General features: G+C 24.7%; 1 long non-coding RNA gene across 1 annotated transcript in view; it reads left to right on the top strand.

The window, feature by feature from the left end:
• LOC102654940 overlaps positions 1 to 24725 on the top strand; it is a 33067-nt gene extending 8342 nt beyond the window's left edge. The window contains exons 2-3 of the long non-coding RNA XR_003305482.1: positions 23911 to 24225; positions 24388 to 24725. This is a non-coding gene — a long non-coding RNA (uncharacterized LOC102654940). The remainder of the gene's footprint in view (positions 1 to 23910; positions 24226 to 24387) is intronic.
• The last annotated feature ends 1105 nt before the right edge of the window (positions 24726 to 25830 follow it).

Raw genomic sequence — 25830 nt, 5'->3', positions numbered from 1 at the left:
TTAAGAAATTATGTGCATTAAAAATGATAATGATTCTAGTCAAAAAAATAAAAAAAATTATCTATTTAACAAAAATATTAAGTATTAGCTTCTTTTGCACTATTCAATATTTATTTATTTTTCAAATCATTAAAAATAAATGAGATGATCAAATTATTTTGTTCATTCTGCATATTCCATTTTAGAATTAGATCCAACTTATTTTTTCTTCAATTTATTATATTTAACATTATAATTTAATATATTTAATTTATTTATCCATATCATTATATTGTGTTAATTGTAAAAGAAGCTAAATAATTTCAGAAGTTCTGATGCAACAATTCGTATTCCACAATATTTTTCAACTTTCAAAATTTTAACGTCAGCAAAAAAAGAAACTAATCAAGCATACCAAGAAGAATTCCAATGTGCATCGATTCCATGCTTCAACAATCGAGAATATTAATTCGATCGATCGGCCAGTTGACACGTCTTGGTAATTCATCTGTGTATGAGTGGAATGATTTATATCTGTATACATGTTTGTCCATATACATGGCCATGTGTAACGTGACAGGTTTGTTCTTGGACTATTACTATGCACCGATCGTTACGACGTATGACTTATAGTGGTATCACGTGAGAGCATTCGTGAAGAGATGCGATCTCGAGAACCTCGAGCATGCACCGGAGTTCGATCCACTCCGAGTTAAGGGGATTGTACGAGGGAAACCGAGACGAAACCTTTCTGTACCTCGAGTACGAAAGGTTTCACCAAGCTTGACGGCGATTTATTCAATTCAGATTCCAGGGGCAACGTCTTTGAAAAGTTAATCGTTCAATGATTCGAATTAAAATCGTCATTTTTCTTTTCTATCATTCGACATTAGAATCAGAATTCAATCATTTAATGATTTTTATCAGAATTCTAGTATGGAATTTTGCTAAGGAAAATAGCATGTCGTGATTTTTTTGATTTATTATTCATGGTTCGATTATCACGAATATTTTTTTAATACTGTTGATTAATTAGTTTTTATCGAGTATGATTAACTGTGATTGCTGTTTTAGTGGATTAATAACTTTTTTGTCGAAGCGTTGAATGTATAATGAATATGAAGTATTGATAATAATATACATGGATAATTTAGTAGTTTATATAAGTAATATAATGTAATAGTATAATAAATTTTTATAATTTTCAAGAAACGGAATAATTGAAGAATTTATTTTAAAATTTATATATGTATATGTAGATAGCACATGTCAATTTAAAGACATTCATTGTAAGTTTATTTTAAGACTGTACGTTTTACTTTGAAGGACGTCGAGGGAGGTTTAGATAAGATTGGGTTTTCGACTTAAATACTTTTGTAATATTATTATTATTATTAATTAATATAATTGTCTTTTTTTTTCAGTAAAAGATATGTATGTAAATATTAGTAGATAAGGTGGTTGCATGACAATATCTTCTTTAAAACTTGTTGATTTTAACAAGAGTTTCGAGAGATGCTTTAAAAATGTTTATAAAATATATATTATTAGATATATTTAAAATATTCATAAGGTGTCTTTATGTTATCTGAAATTGTAGAAAAATTATAATTTTTTTTAATAGAAAGAATTATAATTTTTTTTAAATAGAAAGAAATTTATTTTAATAAAAATATATATCTATATATATATTCATGGTTTATGTAGATTGCAATATAAACTACAAAAGAAAAAGTTTAGTTACACTTTCTAATTTTTACAGAGAACAGTTTCAAAGTTAGACTTATTTTCCTGTACATTTATGATGAAAATAATTATATCATGGAATCTATCAAGGTTTTCACTCTTTTATCTTGATACATTAAACCAGTTCCTTTTATTTATTAGTGACGTAAAAGATAGGAAATTAAAAAAAAAAAAGAAAATTATCTATTCTTCTTCCTAATCTTCCTATTCTTACTCTCAATTACATATTTATGAGGTATAATTATGAAACATTAAAAGATCAGAATTTTAAAATATTAAAAAAACAAGAATATTATTAAACATATTTCATTTTTGGTTTTTGAATATTTTTATCTAGTCGACATTTAGAATTTAAATAATTTAAAATAGCTTAGTTTTTCGATTTAAGTTTGACATTTGTTTCACTTATGTAGGAGTAGCAAAGAATGTGGGTGGACGAATAGGTCACGTTTGCTTGATAATTTTTAAAGCAATAACTTATATCGTTAAGAAAAAAGCGTCATGTAATAATTTATTTTTTATGTTGATTATGCAAATCGATGGATAATAATGGTTGGTTAATTCAAAGTAAGTATATATTGCGTAAAAGATTCGATTCGTGTATTCGTTTTAGGAAATCTATATGAAAAATCTATATGCTTCGTTTCGGTTAATGCACATGATCATATAACATGCAGTCTTCTACGTTTTTCCTTTGTTAAGCATAAAGTATTTGCGCAAATAGAGAGTAGATAAGACAATTATATAATTTCCATGAATTTTTGAAAGTTTAAAAAATAATGCAGTTTATTTTCAATAGTATGTGTTTATTGTTATTGTTTCGTTTTTAAGTATGCCTGAAAATATATAAACAGGATATTTAATATTTTAATAAATAAAAAATATAAAAAAAGTAAATAGAATTTATTTTTTTATTAATACAATTTAATACAAAATTTATTTTGATTAAACTTGAATGAGAGTTAATTTTAAAACTAAAACTAGATAAAAAGAAGAATTAAAAAATTTTTAATTTTTAGAAAATAGAATTTCTTTGATTTGAAATTAAAACAAGCTCTAATTTATTAATTTAAAAAAAAATTAATAAAATCAATAAGTTTTGAATAATAGAATTTCATTTAATTTTTAGTAATGAGAATAATACTATTTATATATATTTTTTCTCTTTAAATATAAATATTAATTCTAAAAACTTAAAAAGATATGAACAATTTTTATATAACGAAATACTAACCTATATTCTTGAATTATTGATTAAAAAACGAGAAAATATTTTAACTCGTTTCAAAGATAATCTGATTAATCTCGTAAAATGAATCGTTTGTAAAATAATAGCAAATATCTATATTGCTAAAGAAGAAAAATTGACTGCGACAAAAGAGAACAATGCTCTCACGTACAACAAGCTACTATTTTCAATGAGTCAGATCTCTGTAAGAGCTTTTCATGCCCTTCGCTGGTTCGCTTTATTACCATGCAATGTAAAGTACGATAGCTTTTGTAACACGGGATTTACAAGAGTAAGATATTTCTAAAGATGATATCCTATTGTATTCACAGTACATACGTGCAATAGTTACAACGATAAATAGCGAGATTCATTATTTTCATATCGTATCTATGTAGCGGAACGATATATTACTGCTACTGCCATCTGGCTTTCACAAAATTCGTTTTATATTACAATAATAATATTATAATTGTAAAATAATTTCTCGAATATTTATACTTATTTTTCTTTTATTGAGAAATAAATAATTATGTTATTTTAATATTAATAATGATATATATATCGAATAAAAGGCATAGTCGAGAATAATTATCATTGGATTCATTTTTAATTTTTTGCAGAATGATTAATCACGAATACTTAACCAAACTTGAATTTTGTTTAATTCGAATAATGAATTCATGAGTGAATAATTGTTAATTATGAATTATGACAAGAACAAATGATTTATTTAAAAAAAATTTATTATATAAACTTTGAGTTGCATGTTCTGAATATCGATTGTGCAAAAAATTAAGGGTTTTATTATGCCCTCTATGTTTTAAAGCAATAAGTTTAGGAACTATATTCGATTAAACTAGGTTGGTAAAGTCGATAAACTTGATAAATGGAAAATTTATTTTCTTATATATATATTTTATATTCTTTCTTTATATTCTCACATAAATAATATATTAATCAACTTGTTAGAATTTAATAGCATGATAATTTTACATATCGAATGATGTTATAGTTCGTAACAATGCATTCTGTAAACGTTAATAGATTTATGAAAACATATATTATTAAAAAATATAAATTTAAAATTTCTCAATATTAAAATATTATGTTATTTTATATTATAAAAATAGTGTTTTTAATTATTCTCTTAAATTAAAATAATTGTATAATATATATTCATGTTTTAAGTTTTGTTTATTCGAAAACATTTCATGAAATAAATTAAAATAATTTTTTCAGAAAATTTCTCGTTCGTATCTATATGTATACATTCCATTAAGTAAAAATTAAAACATCGAATGTTTTTTATGATTATAAAGTCGAAATGTTTTGTATTTTTTTAATTAAAAAAACTTTTACAATATATATATTTTAATTTTTCGCGCGGTTTGAATTAAAGAAAGTCGTATTATTCAGCCAATAGGAAAGCTGCGTGGTAAACTTGCGCGATGAAACGTCATTCTCCCGCCGAAAATCGTGGCGACTGGACGTGTCAACCGGCTGAAAGTGTGTGATTTATTCGTTTAATAACTCTATTAGTATTCTGTTATAGTTTATAAAGTGTTATTAATAATATTTAATCAATAAGTGTTCATTTAATCATTTATTATATCAAAATTATATAATTTTTGTGAAATTTTTTGATGTTTCACAATGGTTATCTGATTATCGGTATTTCGTATTACTAAATTCTGAATCAGAATTTAATTCATTGTTTTATTTTGATATAATTGTAATTTTATACATTTGATTTATTATTTTTTTATTTATATAAGTTATTATTTCATTGTTGAAAGTGATCGAAGGAATAATGGGATACATAGCCACGCCATAGGAATTACGCAGTTGACGAATTTTCTGCAAAAAATCTGGTAATTTTATTTCTTTTACAAAATATATATAGAATAGATTTTTATTATTTTTTTTAAATATATTTTTTTATTCATATATTCATTTTTATGAAAATAATGAATTCATTATAATCGTTTAATTTTACTTTGTAAATTACTATATATTTCGTAAATGACGCATATTTCTTTTTTACATGGATCTTTCTGTATGACTCTTATCTATTATTTATATATTTGTCTCTCTCTATTGTATGTTTATATTTAGCATCAAAACATTCCTTAGGACATTCCTTAATCTTTCCAGGAAATTAGAAGTTCGTGTTCATACATACTCGATATATCGTCGACAAACAAATCCCCTCTCCATTTTGAAATTATGTAGTATAGTATAGTAGTGTAGTATAGTAATTTAAATATCCTTTTGTGTTTTAATTTATTCTATTAATTAATCTATTTTGTTGATTTTTATATTTTATATTTTGCTTTCTATATTTTCTTAATTTGATTTCTTAATTTTATTTATTTTAAAATTAAATTCAATTCATGTGTTTTAATCATATTAAATTAAATTATTTTTATTTTCTTTTTTTATTCTATCATTCTTTTATAAATTTATTTATTTTTTTTTATAATTTTTTCTTTTGTGTTTTATTTTTATTTAAATTTCATTTAAACGAAATATAATTTTATTTAAATTAATCTTTATATTAAAATCTTTCTTTATGCAATTATCTGTTTTATTTAATTTAATAATTTCTCTTGTTGAATTAATAATTTTCTTATTATTATGTTTTTAATAAGTTAATATTTTTGCAGGATTCCAACAATATAATACATAATATTTTAATTTTTCGGCGTTTTTGAATGGAAAAATAAGCATTATACGCCAGCCAATCAGAACGTCTGCTTAATTTTTGGCGCGAGACGAACCAGTGCGCATCACACTGCGCACGTTCTGCGCATGGCGTCAGTCTACAGTTGAAATTGTGTGGAGTGGACGTGTCGTCGCCGAATTGGGATTATTCGGTAAGTTATTTTACTCTTATTATTACGAAATTTATCAATCATTGCTAATTTAAGTTTCTAAATAATCCATTCAATGTAGTGAAAACGAAATTAATTGTCTTTTGTGTTCTTTTGCGTTTTTTCCTTCGATTGTTCATTTTGCGTTTATTGCGTCGTTAACGTCTCGTCGAAATATCGAAATATTTCGAAAGAGAATTTGAAATGGTATATTGGTCTGTTTTTAATATAATTTTAATTAAATTCTTGATATTTATTTCATATTATTTTAGTCGTATTAAAATAAAATAAATTTTTCATAGTTCGTTCGTATTATTCGAGTGTCGCATATATTTCGATCGTACATATATATATGTATATATTGTGTGTAACGTCTCACGTTCTGTTTATTGTTTACTTTTTTTGGTCGTTTATATTTTGCTCGAGGCTAGAAACAATCCTTATAACATTGTGTTTCCAAGAAATTGGATTCGTGTCCAAACATGTTTCGGCTTGTCGAATTGTCGAGCGTATCCCCCTCTCCATGTTGTTATTCGATGCGCGAAATCGAAGCGCAGTGACATTCGTTGATTCGTCGTGAGAATTAGACGTTTGAAATTTTCTCGAGACGTGTGTTCTATTTAATGCGTAATAATTTAATACTATTTTTCTTTTTTATAATTTGTGCGCGTTTTATTTAATTAATACATCTTTGTTCAATATTTATACAAATTATTGGAATCGATAATTCTTTGACAATTAAATCATTTTGAGTTCATTTTTCATTCTTCGTTAAATGGAGTGTCGAATTTAATAAGATAGCTTATATCGAGAATTTTTATTTGATTTGATTGTTGTGATACTTTATTAACATAATCTAATTTCTAATTTTTTATTTAATTGATTTATTTAGAAATTTTGATTTTTTTTCTGCGCAGGTGTAATTGGTAGCGTTATGGTGGTAGCTCTCTGATGGAAAGGCGGGAAAAATTCCAATATGCGCGCTTTCTTGATGTGGTAAAATTTATAATTTCGTATGTATAAATTTTTATTCTGTTTTATAGGATTGTTAGTGATTGTTGTTAAGCAATTCATAATAAAATTACGTTTTAATTAAAAGAAAGTGAAAAAATTAGAAATTTATGAAGCATTTCATGATTTATACATAATTCGTAATTTTTACAATATTTTCAGGACAAATGTACGATAGAAAGAAGAAGAAAAATATCAAAAAGATATTGTTTCTTCTTTTATCTCTTTCCCATGCCACTAATTTAATATTAATTTCAGAAATATATTTGTGACCGCGCGCAATGCGGTTAATAGAACAGTGTTTGCTTCGTCATAGTATTTTTAATATTTTTTAGAGCACAATAGCTCTGATTAAATTTAATGAATAATGAACGCGAAGGTAGAATCAGTGTTTGTTCGCCGATTATAATTTATACGGACGCGTTATTAGTTTGTTATTTTATTTTTTTCTTTTTATAAATATTCGTTTTCGGTACAGAGTAGAGTCAGTGCTTCTCTCAAGAGAATACGGCGATCATCCATCACGCGAAGAGGTAAGAGAAATCATTAGATTCTCATTTTTTGGATTTTAATCTTTTATATTTTTATTATTATTAAAATTTATTAGAATATTAACTTTTTATATCAAACTATTTTTATGTTTATTAAAGTTTTAAGTAGTTGAACATAGTTATATTTTTTGCTATTCCAAGATTTTAAATAACGAATATTATATTTTTAAGAAAAAAATTACATAGAATATTTTATATTTGATTGCAGATGCTGATGAAAGTTTTTCTTGGACTTTAATCTTAAAAATATTTGCGACCACGCGCAATGTGGTTAAGTAGATCAGTGTTTGCTTCGTCATAATATTTTAATATTTTTTAAAGCACAATAGCTCTGATTAAATTTAATTAGAATATGAAACGCGAAATTAGAATCAGTGCTTGTTCGCCGATTACAGATATGTACGAACGCGTTAATAATTTGTTATTTTTATTTTTTATTTTGAATATTCGTTTTCGGTACAGGGTAGAATCAGTGCTTCTTTGAAGAAAATAAGGCGATCATCCATCACGCGAAGAGGTAATACTTTTTTTCTATCTAAATGTTTTATTCTTTTAAACAGAAATCAATCATAATTTCAATACGTATCATTATTACATATTGTAATAAATTTAATAGTTCATATTTCAATTTGTTTGAATAACGAGAACCGTGTTTTAAATTGATGACGTTTTGTCACAGATTTCTTCCATCCTCCTACCTGATGACAGGCTTCTTCTCGATGACTTCTGGGGCTACAACACAGTGAAGGCGTTCGTCGCATCGTATGGTGAGTCGCATGCTTTTTGGTTCCTCCGGTCATTCAATCATGTCGTAGGATGAAAGATCCGAATCGACACGGATGACTGGTTGTATACGTAGAATTTTGCACGAGCACAATGACCGCGGATATTTGTTTATAATATCCGTGAGTAGTAACAATTATTTCTTTTGTGTTTTATTTATTAGTTCAGGCTAGGATCTTCTGCGTTTCGCGTTTTTGATTAATATAAAATGTTAGTAATTTTCTAATGTCAGTAATGCATATAATAATTATTGTATTAATATAATACAATAATTAATTTAAATTTTTTATTCAAAATTCTTGAGAATAACATTTTAAGTTATTTGATCAAATATATTTATATATTTTATATATATTTTGATTATTGTGATATGATAAATAATAAATTTTATATAATAATAACTTTAATATGACTTACAACATTTGTAGACAGTAAAGTTGAAATTTTCTTCGTTTCGTAATTCACAATATGAATTAAATTTGTGCAAGAAGATATTTCGCGACAGATAGATTTTAGAATCAGAGCAATAAGTTTTGAATACTATTTTTATGAAAATATAAAAAATATGCTCTGATGAAGGAATCGCCTGAGGATATTTTCTATTAATATTTATGTTAAATTACAATGAATAATTCTAATTCTTTTTTAAATTCAATATTAAGAATTAAAATTTCAATAACTTGTTCAATTAATGAATATATAAATATAGAGTAGAGTCACAAATATAATTATTTGAATATAATAAGAATATAATGCAAAGTCAAAGAATATTAAGAATTAAAATTTCAATAACTTGTTCAATTAATAAAATAAAATAATATAAAGTAGAATCACAAAATATTTGAAATATAATAATATAATGCAAAGTGAAAGAATATTAGCCCGTTAGATACAAAACTGGATATATAATATTTTCTTTTAGCTCAGGATTTTCAGATTTAACCCTTTTCCGTGTTCACTGCCAGGAACTCACTCACGTGCCCAGGTGTTACTTGAGTGAGGGAGAGCAATGGGTATGATGACCTAGTTCATAAGTTAATACAAATTTTTAGCGACTGGCGATCGTTAGTGTATCGTGCACGAGGTAGTTTCCACATTGTGTGTGTGTGGTTAGGCTGTGGAATTGCGTCGTTTCAATTATTATTTTTTGCACTGTTCAATCCCTTTTTAGAATCACATTCGCAATTAATGAATTAAATATTGCGAATAATTAATAAATAACAGATTATTAATCTTTATTCTACGTATCTTTGAAGGACGTCGAGGGAGGTTTAGATAAGATTGGGTTCTTCGACTTAAATACTTTTGTAATATTATTATTATTATTAATTAATATAATTGTCTTTTTTTCAGTAAAAGATATGTATGTAAATATTAGTAGATAAGGGTTGCATGACAATATCTTCTTTAAAACTTGTTGATTTAACAAGAGTTTCGAGAGATGCTATATAAATGTTTATAAAATATATATTATTAGATATATTTAAAATATTCATAAGGTGTCTATTTGTTATCTGAAATTGAAAAATTATAATTTTTTAAATAGAAAGAATTATAATTTTTTTTAAATAGAAAGAAATTTATTTTAATAAAAATATATATCTATATATATATTCATGTGGTTATGTAGTTGCAATAAACTACAAAAGAAAAAGTTGATGTTACACTTTCTAATTTTTACAGAGAACAGTTTCAAAGTTAGACTTATTTTCCTGTACATTTATGATGAAAATAATTATATCATGGAATCTATCAAGGTTTTCACTCTTTTATCTTTGATACATTAAACCAGTTCCTTTTATTTATTATGTGACGTAAAAGATAGGAAATTAAAAAAAAAAAAAGAAAATTATCTATTCTTCTTCCTAATCTTCCTATTCTATACTCTCAATATCATATTTATGAGGATATAATTATGAAACATTAAAAGATCAGAATTTTAAAATATTAAAAAAACAAGAATATTATTAAACATATTTCATTTTTGGTTTTATATATTTTATCTGACATTTAGAATTTAAATAATTTAAAATAGCTTAGTTTTTCGATTTAAGTTTGACATTTGTTTCACTTATGTAGGAGTAGCAAAGAATGTGGGTGACAATAGGTCACGTTTGCTTGATAATTTTTAAAGCAATAACTTATATCGTTAAGAAAAAAGCGTCATGTAATAATTTATGTTTTATGTTGATTATGCAAATCGATGGATAATAATGGTTGGTTAATTCAAAGTAAGTATATATTGCGTAAAAGATTCGATTCGTGTATTCGTTTTAGGAAATCTATATGAAAAATCTATATGCTTCGTTTCGGTATATGCACATGATCATATAACATGCAGTCTTCTACGTTTTTCCTTTGTTAAGCATAAAGTATTTGCGCAAATAGAGAGTAGATAAGACAATTATTATAATTTCCATGAATTTTTGAAAGTTTAAAAAATAATGCATGTTATTTTCAATAGTATGTGTTTATTGTTATTGTTTCGTATTAATGCCTGAAAATATATAAACAGGATATTTAATATTTTAATAATATAATAAAATATAAAAAAAGTAAATAGAATTTATTTTTTTTATTATACAATTTAATACAAAATTTAATTTTGATTAAACTTGAATGAGAGTTAATTTTAAAACTAAAACTAGATAAAAAGAAGAATTAAAAAATTTTTAATTTTTAGAAAATAGAATTTCTTTGATTTGAAATTAAAACAAGCTCTAATTTATTAATTTAAAAAAAAATTAATAAAATCAATAAGTATATAATAGAATTTCATTTAATTTTTAGTAATGAGAATAATACTATTTATATATATATTTTTCTCTTTAAATATAAATATTAATTCTAAAAACTTAAAAAGATATGAACAAATTTATATAACGAAATACTAACCTATATTCTTGAATATATGATAAAAACGAAAATATATTATATCTCTTCAAAGATAATCTGATTAATCTCGTAAAATGAATCGTTTGTAAAATAATAGCAAATATCTATATTGCTAAAGAAGAAAAATTGACTGCGACAAAAGAGAACAATGCTCTCACGTACAACAAGCTACTATTTTCAATGAGTCAGATCTCGTAAGAGCTTTTCATGCCCTTCGCTGGTTCGCTTTATTACCATGCAATGTAAAGTACGATAGCTTTTGTAACACGGGATTTACAAGAGTAAGATATTTCTAAAGATGATATCCTATTGTATTCACAGTACATACGTGCAATAGTTACAACGATAAATAGCGAGATTCATTATTTTCATATCGTATCTATGTAGCGGAACGATATATTACTGCTACTGCCATCTGGCTTTCACAAAATTCGTTTTATATTACAATAATAATATTATAATTGTAAAATAATTTCTCGAATATTTATTACTTATTTTTTTTATTAGAAATAAATAATTATGTTATTTTAATATTAAAATGATATATATATCGAATAAAAGGCATAGTCGAGAATAATTATCATTGGATTCATTTTTTAATTTTTTGCAGAATGATTAATCAAATACTTAACCAAACTTGAATATTTGTTTAATTCGAATAATGAATTCATGAGTGAATAATTGTTAATTATGAATTATGACAAGAACAAATGATTTATTTAAAAAAAATTTATTATATAAAACTTTGAGTTGCATGTTCTGAAATATCGATTGTGCAAAAAATAAGGGTTTTATTATGCCCTCTATGTTTTAAAGCAATAAGTTTAGGAACATATTCGATTAAACTAGGTTTGTAAAGTCGATAAACTTGATAAATGGAAAATTTATTTTCTTATATATATATTTTTATATTCTTTTCTTATATTCTCACATAAATAATATATTAATCAACTTGTTAGAATTTTAATAGCATGATAATTTTACATATCGAATGATGTTATAGTTCGTAACAATGCATTCTGTAAACGTTAATAGATTTATGAAAACATATATTATTAAAAAAATATAAATTTAAAATTTCTCAATATTAAAATATTATGTTATTTTATATTATAAAAATAGTGTTTTTAATTATTCTCTTAAATTAAAATAATTGTATAATATATATTCATGTTTTAATTTTGTTTATTCGAAAACATTTCATGAAATAAATTAAAATAATTTTTTCAGAAAATTTCTCGTTCGTATCTATATGTATACATTCCATTAAGTAAAAATTAAAACATCGAATGTTTTTTTATGATTATAAAGTCGAAATGTTTTGTATTTTTTTAATTTAAAAAACTTTTACAATATATATATTTTAATTTTTCGCGCGGTTTGAATTAAAGAAAGTCGTATTATTCCAGCCAATAGGAAAGCTGCGTGGTAAACTTGCGCGATGAAACGTCATTCTCCCGCCGAAAATCGTGGCGACTGGACGTGTCAACCGGCTGAAAGTGTGTGATTTATTCGTTTAATAACTCTATTAGTATTCTGTTATAGTTTATAAAGTGTTATTAATAATTATTAATCAATAAGTGTTCATTTAATCATTTATTTATATCAAAATTATATAATTTTTGTGAAATTTTTTGATGTTTCACAATGGTTATCTGATTATCGGTATTTCGTATTACATAATTCTGAATCAGAATTTAATTCATGTTTTATTTTGATATAATTGTAATTTTATACATTTGATTTATTATTTTTTTTATTTATATAAGTTATTATTTCATTGTTGAAAGTGATCGAAGGAATAATGGGATACATAGCCACGCCATAGGAATTACGCAGTTGACGAATTTTCGCAAAAAATCTGGTAATTTTATTTCTTTTACAAAATATATATAGAATAGATTTTTAATTTTTTTTAAATATATTTTTTATTCATATATTCATTTTTATGAAAATAATGAATTCATATAATCGTTTATTTTACTTTGTAAATTACTATATATTTCGTAAATGACGCATATTTCTTTTTTACATGGATCTTTCTGTATGACTCTTATCTATTATTTATATATGTCTCTCTCTATTGTATGTTATATTTAGCATCAAAACATTCCTTAGGACATTCCTTAATCTTTCCAGGAAATTAGAAGTTCGTGTTCAACATACTCGATATATCGTCGACAAACAAATCCCTCTCCATTTTGAAATTATGTAGTATAGTATAGTAGTGTAGTATAGTAATTTAAATATCCTTTTGTGTTTTAATTTATTCTATTTAATTAATCTATTTTGTTGATTTTTATTATTTATATTTTGCTTTCTTATATTTTCTTAATTTGATTTCTTTAATTTATTTATTTTAAAATTAAATTCAATTCATGTGTTTTAATCTATTAAATTAAATTATTTTTATTTTCTTTTTATTCTATCATTCTTTTTATAAATTTATTTATTTTTTTATTAAATTTTTCTTTTGTGTTTTATTTTTATTTAAATTTCATTTAAACAAAATAATTTATTTAAATTAATCTTTATATTAAAATCTTTCTTTATGCAATTATCTGTTTTATTTAATTTAATAATTTCTCTTGTTGAATTAATAATTTTCTTATTATTATGTTTTTAATAAGTTAATATTTTTGCAGGATTCCAACAATATACATACATAATATTTTAATTTTTCGCGCGTTTTTGAATGGAAAAATAAGCATTATACGCCAGCCAATCAGAACGTCTGCTTAATTTTTGGCGCGAGACGAACCAGTGCGCATCACACTGCGCATCGTTCTGCGCATGGCGTCAGTCTACAGTTGAAAATTGTGTGGAGTGGACGTGTCGTCGCCGAATTTGGATTATTCGGTAAGTTATTTTACTCTTATTATTACGAAATTTATCAATCATTGCTAATTTAAGTTTCTAAATAATCCATTCAATGTAGTGAAAACGAAATTAATTAGTCTTGTGTTTCTTTGCGTTTTTTCCTTCGATTGTTCATTTTGCGTTTATTGCGTCGTTAACGTCTCGTCGAAATATCGAAATATTTCGAAGAGAATTTGAAATGGTATATTGGTCTGTTTTTAATATAATTTTAATTAAATTCTTGATATTTATTTCATATTATTTTAGTCGTATTAAAATAAAATAAATTTTTCATAGTTCGTTCGTATTATTCGAGTGTCGCATATATTTTCGATCGTACATATATATATGTATATATTGTGTGTAACGTCTCACGTTTCTGTTTATTGTTTACTTTTTTGGTCGTTTATATTTTGCTCGAGGCTAGAAACAATCCTTATAACATTGTGTTTCCAAGAAATTGGATTCGTGTCCAAACATGTTTCGGCTTGTCGAATTGTCGAGCGTATCCCCCTCTCCATGTTGTTATTCGATGCGCGAAATCGAAGCGCAGTGACATTCGTTGATTCGTCGTGAGAAATTAGACGTTTGAAATTTTCTCGAGACGTGTGTTCTATTTAATGCGTAATAATTTAATACTATTTTTTCTTTTTATAATTTGTGCGCGTTTTATTTAATTAATACATCTTTGTTCAATATTTTATACAAAATTATTGGAATCGATAATTCTTTGACAATTAAATCATTTTGAGTTCATTTCTCATTCTTCGTATAAATGGAGTGTCGAATTTAATAAGATAGCTTATATCGAGAATTTTATTTGAATTTGATTGTTGTGATACTTTATTAACATAATCTATTCTAATTTTTTATTTAATTGATTTATTTAGAAATTTTGATTTTTTTTCTGCGCAGGTGTAATTGGTAGCGTTATGGTGGTAGCTCTCTGATGGAAAGGCGGGAAAAATTCCATATGGACGCCTTTCTTGATGTGGTAAAATTTATATTCGTATGTATAAATTTTTATTCTGTTTTATAGGATTGTAGTGATTTGTTGTTAAGCAATTCATAATAAAAATTAGTTTATTAAAAGAAAGTGAAAAAATTAGAAGATAGGAGAGGAGATCAAAGCATGCTTCGTGGAACAGGTATGTTGGGAAATTTCATTACGAACATTAAACGTATTTTGTATTTCATTGCCTATCTAATCAGAAATGTTATAGCTTTAAATTTTGATACGTATTTATTGTCACGAATCTGTAATTAACATTTGTTTACAAGTAAGATAATTGTGTTGGAAAAATTATGAAAATTACGAAATTCATTTTTTGATAGAAACGAAAATATTAAAAATTTATTATTAGAATTATATTTTGAATATTTGGATAAATAATGATAGAATATAAATAGATAAATAAAATGATATCACATATCTATAAATAGATAATAAAAATTTTAAAAAATTAAAATATTTGAATTGCAAATAAATTCTAAATAGATTTGACAAAGAAGTTAAAATAAGAATTCTAAATAGACGAATGCTTCTTTCTCGATTCCAATTTCTAATTTTTCGTATGACGTTAATCTTTTATGTTGGCTCCTTTCGATCCCGTCATGGCCGATTATTCGTGACAAAAGTAGCTTGACGTCAAAGTTCAAGATTGAGCAATAAGAATTGTGAAATTCCACGGAATTTTCTCCTAATTTGTACAAGTAGTTAAGTTTTATTTAACCAATCTCATAGACGGGTATATAAGTACATTATCGTTCAAAATTTTGGATTTAGATATTTATTACCCAACAGAATTTGCATATTTTTTTTTAATAATTCCAAATTGTAATATTTGAATTTAAAATCATAAAATTATAAAAGAAAAATCTATAATCTACAATTTATATATTTTTATCGGTTTACCAACAACATTAATCAATCACCATATCATAAAAATGTTAAAATACCTTTTTCGACTTCTGTATCTGTGTATACATCAGCACTTGATGCGCTTGTACGATGTAAAATCCACTTGAAGAGTTTACAAAACAGCTTGTGCACTCAACCTTGAGAAAATAATTATGAAAAAAAAAAAGAAATATGAAATATTTATTATATTCTACTTACTTCAATAAAATAATAATCCTTTCTTATTATTCTTTTTTAATTCTTTATAAACTAAATAGAAATTTCTATAGAAATGATTTCTATAGGAATTGTAGCATGTATTATTATAATTTTTCTAATTTCCTAACATGAATTATAAAATTCAATTTAAAATTTCTTCTGAATTGATAATTAATGTAGAATAGATTAATATTTATTTATAAAGAGTTAAGATTAAGAAATTATGTGCATTAAAAAATGAATATGATTCTAGTCAAAAAAATAAAAAAAATTATCTATTTAACAAAAATATTAAGTATTAGCTTCTTTTGCACTATTCAATATTTATTTATTTTTCAAATCATTAAAAATAAATGAGATGATCAAATTATTTTGTTCATTCTGCATATTCCATTTTAGAAATTAGATCCAACTTATTTTTTCTTCAATTTATTATATTTAACATTATAATTTAATATATTTAATTTATTTATCCATATCATTATATTGTGTTAATTGTAAAAGAAGCTAAATAATTTCAGAAGTTCTGATGCAACAATTCGTATTCCACAATATTTTTCAACTTTCAAAATTTTAACGTCAGCAAAAAAAGAAACTAATCAAGCATACCAAGAAGAATTCCAATGTGCATCGATTCCATGCTTCAACAATCGAGAATATTAATTCGATCGATCGGCCAGTTGACACGTCTGTGTAAATTCATCTGTGTATGAGTGGAATGATTTATATCTGTATACATGTTTGTCCATATACATGGCCATGTGTAACGTGACAGGTTTGTTCTTGGACTATTACTATGCACCGATCGTTACGACGTATGACATTATAGTGGTATCACGTGAGAGCATTCGTGAAGAGATGCGATCTCGAGAACCTCGAGCATGCACCGGAGTTCGATCCACTCCGAGTTAAGGGGATTGTACGAGGGAAACCGAGACGAAACCTTTCTGTACCTCGAGTACGAAAAGGTTTCACCAAGCTTGACGGCGATTTATTCAATTCAGATTCCAGGGGCAACGTCTTTGAAAAGTTAATCGTTCAATGATTCGAATTAAAATCGTCATTTTTCTTTTCTATCATTCGACATTAGAATCAGAATTCAATCATTTAATGATTTTTATCAGAATTCTAGTATGGAATTTTGCTAAGGAAAATAGCATGTCGTGATTTTTTTGATTTATTATTCATGGTTCGATTATCACGAATATTTTTTTTAATACTGTTGATTAATTAGTTTTTATCGAGTATGATTAACTGTGATTGCTGTTTTAGTGGATTAATAACTTTTTTGTCGAAGCGTTGAATGTATAATGAATATGAAGTATTGATAATAATATACATGGATAATTTAGTAGTTTTATATAAGTAATATAATGTAATAGTATAATAAATTTTTATAATTTTCAAGAAACGGAATAATTGAAGAATTTATTTTAAAATTTATATATGTATATGTAGATAGCACATGTCAATTTAAAGACATTCATTGTAAGTTTATTTTAAGACTGTACGTTTTACTTTGAAGGACGTCGAGGGAGGTTTAGATAAGATTGGGTTCTTCGACTTAAATACTTTTGTAATATTATTATTATTATTAATTAATATAATTGTCTTTTTTTTTCAGTAAAAGATATGTATGTAAATATTAGTAGATAAGGTGGTTGCATGACAATATCTTCTTTAAAACTTGTTGATTTTAACAAGAGTTTCGAGAGATGCTTTAAAAATGTTTATAAAATATATATTATTAGATATATTTAAAATATTCATAAGGTGTCTTTATGTTATCTGAAATTGTAGAAAAATTATAATTTTTTTTAAATAGAAAGAATTATAATTTTTTTTAAATAGAAAGAAATTTATTTTAATAAAAATATATATCTATATATATATTCATGGTTTATGTAGATTGCAATATAAACTACAAAAGAAAAAGTTGATGTTACACTTTCTAATTTTTACAGAGAACAGTTTCAAAGTTAGACTTATTTTCCTGTACATTTATGATGAAAATAATTATATCATGGAATCTATCAAGGTTTTCACTCTTTTATCTTTGATACATTAAACCAGTTCCTTTTATTTATTATGTGACGTAAAAGATAGGAAATTAAAAAAAAAAAAAGAAAATTATCTATTCTTCTTCCTAATCTTCCTATTCTTACTCTCAATTACATATTTATGAGGATATAATTATGAAACATTAAAAGATCAGAATTTTAAAATATTAAAAAAACAAGAATATTATTAAACATATTTCATTTTTGGTTTTTGAATATTTTTATCTAGTCGACATTTAGAATTTAAATAATTTAAAATAGCTTAGTTTTTCGATTTAAGTTTGACATTTGTTTCACTTATGTAGGAGTAGCAAAGAATGTGGGTGGACGAATAGGTCACGTTTGCTTGATAATTTTTAAAGCAATAACTTATATCGTTAAGAAAAAAGCGTCATGTAATAATTTATGTTTTATGTTGATTATGCAAATCGATGGATAATAATGGTTGGTTAATTCAAAGTAAGTATATATTGCGTAAAAGATTCGATTCGTGTATTCGTTTTAGGAAATCTATATGAAAAATCTATATGCTTCGTTTCGGTTAATGCACATGATCATATAACATGCAGTCTTCTACGTTTTTCCTTTGTTAAGCATAAAGTATTTGCGCAAATAGAGAGTAGATAAGACAATTATATAATTTCCATGAATTTTTGAAAGTTTAAAAAATAATGCATGTTATTTTCAATAGTATGTGTTTATTGTTATTGTTTCGTTTTTAAGTATGCCTGAAAATATATAAACAGGATATTTAATATTTTAATAAATAAAAAATATAAAAAAAGTAAATAGAATTTATTTTTTTATTAATACAATTTAATACAAAATTTAATTTTGATTAAACTTGAATGAGAGTTAATTTTAAAACTAAAACTAGATAAAAAGAAGAATTAAAAAATTTTTAATTTTTAGAAAATAGAATTTCTTTGATTTGAAATTAAAACAAGCTCTAATTTATTAATTTAAAAAAAAATTAATAAAATCAATAAGTTTTGAATAATAGAATTTCATTTAATTTTTAGTAATGAGAATAATACTATTTATATATATATTTTTTCTCTTTAAATATAAATATTAATTCTAAAAACTTAAAAAGATATGAACAATTTTTATATAACGAAATACTAACCTATATTCTTGAATTATTGATTAAAAAACGAGAAAATATTTTAACTCGTTTCAAAGATAATCTGATTAATCTCGTAAAATGAATCGTTTGTAAAATAATAGCAAATATCTATATTGCTAAAGAAGAAAAATTGACTGCGACAAAAGAGAACAATGCTCTCACGTACAACAAGCTACTATTTTCAATGAGTCAGATCTCTGTAAGAGCTTTTCATGCCCTTCGCTGGTTCGCTTTATTACCATGCAATGTAAAGTACGATAGCTTTTGTAACACGGGATTTACAAGAGTAAGATATTTCTAAAGATGATATCCTATTGTATTCACAGTACATACGTGCAATAGTTACAACGATAAATAGCGAGATTCATTATTTTCATATCGTATCTATGTAGCGGAACGATATATTACTGCTACTGCCATCTGGCTTTCACAAAATTCGTTTTATATTACAATAATAATATTATAATTGTAAAATAATTTCTCGAATATTTATTACTTATTTTTCTTTTATTGAGAAATAAATAATTATGTTATTTTAATATTAATAATGATATATATATCGAATAAAAGGCATAGTCGAGAATAATTATCATTGGATTCATTTTTTAATTTTTTGCAGAATGATTAATCACGAATACTTAACCAAACTTGAATATTTGTTTAATTCGAATAATGAATTCATGAGTGAATAATTGTTAATTATGAATTATGACAAGAACAAATGATTTATTTAAAAAAAATTTATTATATAAAACTTTGAGTTGCATGTTCTGAAATATCGATTGTGCAAAAAATTAAGGGTTTTATTATGCCCTCTATGTTTTAAAGCAATAAGTTTAGGAACTATATTCGATTAAACTAGGTTGGTAAAGTCGATAAACTTGATAAATGGAAAATTTATTTTCTTATATATATATTTTTATATTCTTTCTTTATATTCTCACATAAATAATATATTAATCAACTTGTTAGAATTTTAATAGCATGATAATTTTACATATCGAATGATGTTATAGTTCGTAACAATGCATTCTGTAAACGTTAATAGATTTATGAAAACATATATTATTAAAAAAATATAAATTTAAAATTTCTCAATATTAAAATATTATGTTATTTTATATTATAAAAATAGTGTTTTTAATTATTCTCTTAAATTAAAATAATTGTATAATATATATTCATGTTTTAAGTTTTGTTTATTCGAAAACATTTCATGAAATAAATTAAAATAATTTTTTCAGAAAATTTCTCGTTCGTATCTATATGTATACATTCCATTAAGTAAAAATTAAAACATCGAATGTTTTTTATGATTATAAAGTCGAAATGTTTTGTATTTTTTTAATTAAAAAAACTTTTACAATATATATATTTTAATTTTTCGCGCGGTTTGAATTAAAGAAAGTCGTATTATTCCAGCCAATAGGAAAGCTGCGTGGTAAACTTGCGCGATGAAACGTCATTCTCCCGCCGAAAATCGTGGCGACTGGACGTGTCAACCGGCTGAAAGTGTGTGATTTATTCGTTTAATAACTCTATTAGTATTCTGTTATAGTTTATAAAGTGTTATTAATAATATTTAATCAATAAGTGTTCATTTAATCATTTATTATATCAAAATTATATAATTTTTGTGAAATTTTTTGATGTTTCACAATGGTTATCTGATTATCGGTATTTCGTATTACATAATTCTGAATCAGAATTTAATTCATTGTTTTATTTTGATATAATTGTAATTTTATACATTTGATTTATTATTTTTTTTATTTATATAAGTTATTATTTCATTGTTGAAAGTGATCGAAGGAATAATGGGATACATAGCCACGCCATAGGAATTACGCAGTTGACGAATTTTCTGCAAAAAATCTGGTAATTTTATTTCTTTTACAAAATATATATAGAATAGATTTTTATTATTTTTTTTAAATATATTTTTTTATTCATATATTCATTTTTATGAAAATAATGAATTCATTATAATCGTTTAATTTTACTTTGTAAATTACTATATATTTCGTAAATGACGCATATTTCTTTTTTACATGGATCTTTCTGTATGACTCTTATCTATTATTTATATATTTGTCTCTCTCTATTGTATGTTATATTTAGCATCAAAACATTCCTTAGGACATTCCTTAATCTTTCCAGGAAATTAGAAGTTCGTGTTCATACATACTCGATATATCGTCGACAAACAAATCCCCTCTCCATTTTGAAATTATGTAGTATAGTATAGTAGTGTAGTATAGTAATTTAAATATCCTTTTGTGTTTTAATTTATTCTATTTAATTAATCTATTTTGTTGATTTTTATATTTTTATATTTTGCTTTCTTATATTTTCTTAATTTGATTTCTTAATTTTATTTATTTTAAAATTAAATTCAATTCATGTGTTTTAATCATATTAAATTAAATTATTTTTATTTTCTTTTTTTATTCTATCATTCTTTTTATAAATTTATTTATTTTTTTTTATTAAATTTTTCTTTTGTGTTTTATTTTTATTTAAATTTCATTTAAACGAAATATAATTTTATTTAAATTAATCTTTATATTAAAATCTTTCTTTATGCAATTATCTGTTTTATTTAATTTAATAATTTCTCTTGTTGAATTAATAATTTTCTTATTATTATGTTTTTAATAAGTTAATATTTTTGCAGGATTCCAACAATATACATACATAATATTTTAATTTTTCGCGCGTTTTTGAATGGAAAAATAAGCATTATACGCCAGCCAATCAGAACGTCTGCTTAATTTTTGGCGCGAGACGAACCAGTGCGCATCACACTGCGCATCGTTCTGCGCATGGCGTCAGTCTACAGTTGAAAATTGTGTGGAGTGGACGTGTCGTCGCCGAATTGGGATTATTCGGTAAGTTATTTTACTCTTATTATTACGAAATTTATCAATCATTGCTAATTTAAGTTTCTAAATAATCCATTCAATGTAGTGAAAACGAAATTAATTAGTCTTTTGTGTTTCTTTGCGTTTTTTCCTTCGATTGTTCATTTTGCGTTTATTGCGTCGTTAACGTCTCGTCGAAATATCGAAATATTTCGAAAGAGAATTTGAAATGGTATATTGGTCTGTTTTTAATATAATTTTAATTAAATTCTTGATCTTTATTTCATATTATTTTAGTCGTATTAAAATAAAATAAATTTTTCATAGTTCGTTCGTATTATTCGAGTGTCGCATATATTTTCGATCGTACATATATATATGTATATATTGTGTGTAACGTCTCACGTTTCTGTTTATTGTTTACTTTTTTTGGTCGTTTATATTTTGCTCGAGGCTAGAAACAATCCTTATAACATTGTGTTTCCAAGAAATTGGATTCGTGTCCAAACATGTTTCGGCTTGTCGAATTGTCGAGCGTATCCCCCTCTCCATGTTGTTATTCGATGCGCGAAATCGAAGCGCAGTGACATTCGTTGATTCGTCGTGAGAAATTAGACGTTTGAAATTTTCTCGAGACGTGTGTTCTATTTAATGCGTAATAATTTAATACTATTTTTCTTTTTTATAATTTGTGCGCGTTTTATTTAATTAATACATCTTTGTTCAATATTTTATACAAAATTATTAGAATCGATAATTCTTTGACAATTAAATCATTTTGAGTTCATTTCTCATTCTTCGTATAAATGGAGTGTCGAATTTAATAAGATAGCTTATATCGAGAATTTTTATTTGATTTGATTGTTGTGATACTTTATTAACATAATCTAATTTCTAATTTTTTATTTAATTGATTTATTTAGAAATTTTGATTTTTTTTCTGCGCAGGTGTAATTGGTAGCGTCATGGTGGTAGCTCTCTGATGGAAAGGCGGGAAAAATTCCAATATGGACGCCTTTCTTGATGTGGTAAAATTTTATATTTCGTATGTATAAATTTTTATTCTGTTTTATAGGATTGTTAGTGATTGTTGTTAAGCAATTCATAATAAAATTACGTTTTAATTAAAAGAAAGTGAAAAAAATTAGAAATTTATGAAGCACTTTCATGATTTATACATAATTCGTAATTTTTACAATATTTTCAGGACAAATGTACGATAGAAAGAAGAAGAAAAATATCAAAAAGATATTGTTTCTTCTTTTATCTCTTTCCCATGCCACTAATTTAATATTAATTTCAGAAAATATATTTGTGACCGCGCGCAATGCGGTTAATAGAATCAGTGTTTGCTTCGTCATAGTATTTTTAATATTTTTTAGAGCACAATAGCTCTGATTAAATTTAATTAGAATAATGAAACGCGAAGGTAGAATCAGTGTTTGTTCGCCGATTATAATTTATACGGACGCGTTATTAGTTTGTTATTTTTATTTTTTTCTTTTTATAAATATTCGTTTTCGGTACAGAGTAGAGTCAGTGCTTCTCTCAAGAGAATACGGCGATCATCCATCACGCGAAGAGGTAAGAGAAATCATTAGATTCTCATTTTTTAGATTTTAATCTTTTATATTTTTATTATTATTAAAATTTATTAGAAACTTAACTTTTTATATCAAACTATTTTTATGTTTATTAAAGTTTTAAGTAGTTGAACATAGTTATATTTTTTGCTATTCCAAGATTTTAAATAACGAATATTATATTTTTAAGAAAAAAATTACATAGAATATTTTATATTTGATTGCAGATGCTGATGAAAGTTTTTCTTGGACTTTAATCTTAAAAAATATTTGCGACCACGCGCAATGTGGTTAAGTAGAATCAGTGTTTGCTTCGTCATAATATTTTTAATATTTTTTAAAGCACAATAGCTCTGATTAAATTTAATTAGAATAATGAAACGCGAAATTAGAATCAGTGCTTGTTCGCCGATTACAGAATATGTACGAACGCGTTAATAGTTTGTTATTTTTATTTTTTTATTTTGAATATTCGTTTTCGGTACAGGGTAGAATCAGTGCTTCTTTGAAGAAAATAAGGCGATCATCCATCACGCGAAGAGGTAATTATCTTTTTTTCTATCTAAATGTTTTATTCTTTTAAACAGAAATCAATCATAATTTCAATACGTATCATTATTACATATTGCAAATTTAATAGTTTCATATTTCAATTTGTTTGAATAACGAGAACCGTGTTTTAAATTGATGACGTTTTGTCACAGATTTCTTCCATCCTCCTACCTGATGACAGGCTTCTTCTCGATGACTTCTGGGGCTACAACACAGTGAAGGCGTTCGTCGCATCGTATGGTGAGTCGCATGCTTTTTGGTTCCTCCGGTCATTCAATCATGTCGTAGGATGAAAGATCCGAATCGACACGGATGACTGGTTGTATACGTAGAATTTTGCACGAGCACAATGACCGCGGATATTTGTTTATAATATCCGTGAGTAGTAACAATTATTTCTTTTGTGTTTTATTTATTAGTTCAGGCTAGGATCTTCTTGCGTTTCGCGTTTTTGATTAATATAAAATGTTTAGTAATTTTCTAATGTCAGTAATGCATATAATAATTATTGTATTAATATAATACAATAATTAATTTGAATTTTTATTATTCAAAATTCTTGAGAATAACATTTTAAGTTATTGGATCAAATATATTTTATATATTTTATATATAATTTGATTATTGTGATATGATAAATAATAAATTTTATATAATAATAACTTTAATATGACTTACAACATTTGTAGACAGTAAAGTTGAAATTTTCTTCGTTTCGTAATTCACAAATATGAATTAAATTTTGTGCAAGAAGATATTTCGCGACAGATAGATTTTAGAATCAGAGCAATAAGTTTTGAATACTATTTTTATGAAAATATAAAAAATATGCTCTGATGAAGGAATCGCCTGAGGATATTTCTATTAATATTTATGTTAAATTACAATGAATAATTCTAATTCTTTTTTAAATTCAATATTAAGAATTAAAATTTCAATAACTTGTTCAATTAATGAAATATATAAATATAGAGTAGAGTCACAAATATAATTATTTGAAATATAATAAGAATATAATGCAAAGTCAAAGAATATTAAGAATTAAAATTTCAATAACTTGTTCAATTAATAAAATAAAATAATATAAAGTAGAATCACAAATAATTTGAAATATAATAAGAATATAATGCAAAGTGAAAGAATATTAGCCCGTTAGATACAAAACTGGATATATTAATATTTCTTTTTAGCTCAGGATTTTCAGATTTAACCCTTTCCGTGTTCACTGCCAGGAACTCACTCACGTGCCCAGGTGTTACTTGAGTGAGGGAGAGGCAATGGGTATGATGACCTAGTTCATAAGTTAATACAAATTTTTTAGCGACTGGCGATGCGTTAGTGTATCGTGCACGACGTAGTTTCCACATTGTGTGTGTGTGGTTAGGCTGTGGAATTGCGTCGTTTCAATTATTATTTCTTTCACTGTTCAATCCCTTTTTAGAATCACATTCGCAATTAATGAATTAAATATTGCGAATAATTAATAAATAACAAGATTATTAATCTTTACTCTCAAATTACAATAATGGTACAATTTTGATTCACAATAATGATACCGTTTAGTCTGGTGACTAGTATTTTAGTAGAAAATATTA

This window comes from Apis mellifera, linkage group LG10 (genome assembly GCF_003254395.2).
Source record: "Apis mellifera strain DH4 linkage group LG10, Amel_HAv3.1, whole genome shotgun sequence".
Classification (NCBI taxonomy): Eukaryota; Metazoa; Arthropoda; class Insecta; order Hymenoptera; family Apidae; genus Apis; species Apis mellifera.
This window is presented reverse-complemented; position numbering and strand designations above follow the sequence as displayed.